The 4,231-nt window shown below is 40.1% G+C and overlaps 1 protein-coding gene across 1 annotated transcript in view; it reads right to left on the reverse strand.

Moving 5' to 3' along the window:
- Positions 1-4,231, reverse strand: part of SBF2 (SET binding factor 2) — a 500,212-nt gene that overhangs the window by 270,943 nt on the left and 225,038 nt on the right.

Genomic DNA, 4,231 nt, shown 5'->3' on the forward strand with positions numbered 1-4,231 from the left:
GTGCACAGAATTATCAGAACTATACCGGTTTCCCTATCAGCAATAAACTTTATTTCAGTTAAAATAGATAATATAATTAATTTTAAATCTAGAAAAATAAATAAAATAAACTGGAGTAAGGACATGATTCTGACCTCAACAGCTTAGCAGACATTTCATTTACTGGTATCCCTCTGGTAACTAAAAATGGACTGCATTAGTTACAGGCCATTTCCAAGAATCATATCATTATGTCCAACACAAGATTCATATTATGTTAACCTACTTTTTTAGTCTGATATTCACAGCTACTGAATTAAATCTAATAATTCCAGAGTTAAAATTTTATATATGGCTAAATCCACTTTCCTAGAGATTTCTTTAGCACTAAAAATGTTATTAAAACTTTGTAGATGTGGAATGTGTTTGAATTTCATAAATGCAAACTCTACCGATAAACTAATTGGTGGGTCAGTTATTTTTACCTGTGCTCAAACATTTTTGGAATTTCTTTATCTTGTTCTAAAAATATTAGAGGGTACCCCTAATGTCCAAAATCTAAAAGTATTAGTCGTGTGGAAGATACTTTCCAGAAAACTAACATTTCCTTTGGCCTCCAATTTGGCATTCTTCACGTGACAGGGGTTCAGTGCTCCCTAAACTGACACAGTGGGTTTTTAATTGTGTCGATTAAAAACTCACCATTTCAATTTAGGGACTTCCGTCACTGTTACGAAACAGTGATGGCCTGCAGGCAGCTCACCACCCCCAGCCATGGGCAGGCTCCGCCACAAAAAAAGAAGTGGCAAGGGGCCTGATCCTTTTGTTTCCCTCCAGAGCCTGTCCACCTCTCCCGCAGCTTAGGGGCAGGCTGCCAGCAGGCCTGGGCCTTCTATCCTTGGTCCCAGCGCCCCCCTGGGCAGCACCTGCCTGCTAGCACCCCGCCCGAGCAGTCCTGGGAGGTGTTGCTGCTGCAGAGGGAAGGACTGGGCCCACCCACAGCTCAGGAGCTCGTGTGGGCAGGCTCCGCTGACGAAAAAAAAAGAAAGAAGTGGCGAGGGGCCTGATCCTTTTTTTCTCCTCCTGGAGCCTGCATAGGTCTACCACGGCCGGGGGGAGGGGGGGGGGGGCGCGGGCGAGGGGGGGGGGGGGGGGGTGTGCTGCTGATAGGCCAAGCAGCCCCTACCCGCTGCCTGGGATCACCCAGGAATTGGCTACCTTGCTTCTGGGGTAGTGCAGGAAGGTGACAGGACAGCGGCTGGGTGTGCTGACAGCCGGAGAAGGCGGCAGGGATGGTGCACAGGGCGCTAGAAGCCTGCCAAGCCTTCCTTAAGCATTCCTGGGCTTCCAGCACCCCATGCACCGTCCCCGATGCCTTTTCCGCATGTATTGCTGAAATTTGTTATGTAGCAAACTAATATATATTGGATGAGTTTTACTTTTCTACATAACAAAGTTATTTAAAGCGAAATACACCGCCACATGTGTACAGTGTGACAAAATTAAAATGTAATATGCTGCCGCAGGTGTAAACAGTGACACCATTAAAACGATAAGGGCAATTAAACCACTTAAAAGGCCAATTTTGTCACATGTACAAGTGCCCACTGTCTATAGTCTTCTGACTGAGTCAATGTTAAAAGGATTGTGAACAAATACTGATGAGATCTTGCAAACTTTCCTATTTATACTACTGTAAGTATCTACTATTCTTCCAAACTTTTTTCCTATGGCAAGAATTAAACAAATAAATATTAGCTCACGTAGGTTACTGCAATGTCAGTTATCTGTACAACCTAGCACAGTTTGGGCTCCTCGAGAAATCCTTAGCCTAGTTTCTTGCCCCTATCAGAAACAAAGGGTGTTATGTAAGTGCAACTATCTACTTCTCTGAGTTAAAGGAAGAGGGAGCATGTCACAGCAACAGAGATGCTTTCATCTGTTAAGCTAGCTGAGTGATACTTTTCCTGTTTAACAAATAATGCCTACAAAATGGGGTGGGGATCAAAACAAGCATGAAGTGGAAACTAAAAGGGTTTCAAGAAGATTGAAAACTGACAGAAGAAGAAACAATATACACAGAAGAGTATATTAAATTCAATTTAACTATTTTGAATTGTAATTTTGGAGACTTGTTATGAAGTTGACTCATTTACACAAATGAACAAACCCACCTAGCTTTGCACCCTGAAAGATGCATTGAAAATATGACTTCTCCAATACTTGAAAAATGCATCCTATTCCTGCATATTAGATAGAGGCAATGTCAGTATTGTGATAAGGGATCAGTATAGGAGAGAGTTTTTCTAGATGTTACACTGCGTATGTGATTTTGACACTGATAGAGGTTAGGGACTGACAGCACTAAATGAAACAGACACATTACAAAGCCAGTTATGACCGTAACTCTGCTGTTCTGCTGATTGTAAGTGAGTTTAAGCCACCTATACCAAATGTATAAATCAGCAGCAGAGTCCCAACTCAGGCAGATTGTGACAAAAAGCATCTCCCTGCAGAGCTGAAAGGTTAGAATTTTAAGGCACTCCATAAACTGGCTCTACCAAATCCGTGTTTACTCTTGATGACTAGCAAAACTCAGCCAGGGGATATTAGAATGATGACAAGTCTCACTATTTTCTGGGCAAAATATAAGAACGAGCTCAAGCTGCACAATAATCCTGTCTCCGGCATATAACAGTTAAGCTAGCACAGAGAAAACAATTCGAAAGGAAGAAAGGACTTCAGAGGTGTGTTGCTTTATTTGAAATAGTCTTTCTGTGCTAATAATAAGCTTCTTGTAATTTGCCACTAGCTCAAAAAGCATGGTGAATGTAGTTAAATATTATTGAATGAGGTTACATTAGATCATATACCATATATACTCAAATATATGATGACCCTCCAAATAATTAGATTCTATATATGGGAAAATTATAAATTTATTATAATTTTCCACGTATAGAATCTAATTATTAGAGATCTGCCTTGAATTTCTCCCACTCCGACTGCAACAGGAGGAAAAATAAATCTGGGGGGACAAGTAACCCCTTGCCTTCTGCCCCCACAACTTCTTTTGTACCTACAAACTACGCATGATATTAGTCCAAAGACAAAAGGCTCATGATTTACCATATAGTTCATTGGGTTGGACCCCACCAGAGTCAACAGTGTTTCAACCCATAGTGACCCACCTCACCACTACTCAATGTATGAATGTACTCCAAATACCCCTCACAAAGGATCCATATGCTATTAGCCCCCCACTCATGACTGAAACCAGGGGTTCATGTCATCAGCACTGGGATCCTCCAAAACTTTAGATTTAGATGAGGTGCAGGGCAACCTGGTCCAGCTCCACCTCATGGAAGGTAAGGCCACACTAATCGCATGCAACAAGCTGAGAGGGGCCGACAGAGAAATTCTGGGTGAATTGTCGGGGCCCCATTTAGTGATGTTTGCCACATATTTAAGGGCCATGAGTTTTATAGTCATGCTCAGTGTTGGCTGCAACTAATCATCTTCAGTTACTTTCCATTACTAAGCACATGCTGCTTTTTGCAGCAGGTTAATGATAAATAATATATTTAATAAGATTTTGTATGTGATTATAAGACAAGGGGCTTTTCCCCCCTGTGATGATTGGGGGGAAAAAAACACATCTTGTATTTGAGTCAATATGGTACATAAGTAGTTTGTATGAACTCCAGGATTCTAAGTCCACAAAATACTGCAATAAGTAAGAACGTAAAATGTAATTTCTCCTCACTTAAATATATATATTAACAAATCAGTCCAAACTCCTTAAAATAAATATCCCAAATATCATCAATGAAATTAGAACCACAAAAAATGATTATTCATGACTCTTACTAGCTTATACTATTTAGGTAACATTTTTACAAAAATGAGTGATTTTTGTTTCTATTTGTCAGCAGTTGCTATACATTGTAGTGGTTAAAATATCAGATACCAGAAGACTATAAGCCTGATTTCTGCCTATAATACATTCAATCAATTTTATTTATAGCACTGGAGTTGCTTATAGTTCAATACTCAAGAAATGTTTTTTTCTTCTTGTCGAGTTGATATTCAGTGGCTTGTGCACTGAGAGGTCAGAAGCAGCCATATTGGCAGAATATGCTATTTTTCCCTGTCTTTAATTTCTAAGTTCACCATATGTTACAATTGACTAATCTTTTATATTGTTATTGCAAACTTCTCTTATGATAGATCATTACATAGTACATTCCTG

This window comes from Alligator sinensis, unplaced genomic scaffold, assembly GCF_000455745.1.
Source record: "Alligator sinensis unplaced genomic scaffold, ASM45574v1 scaffold755_2, whole genome shotgun sequence".
In the NCBI taxonomy this organism is placed as follows: Eukaryota; Metazoa; Chordata; order Crocodylia; family Alligatoridae; genus Alligator; species Alligator sinensis.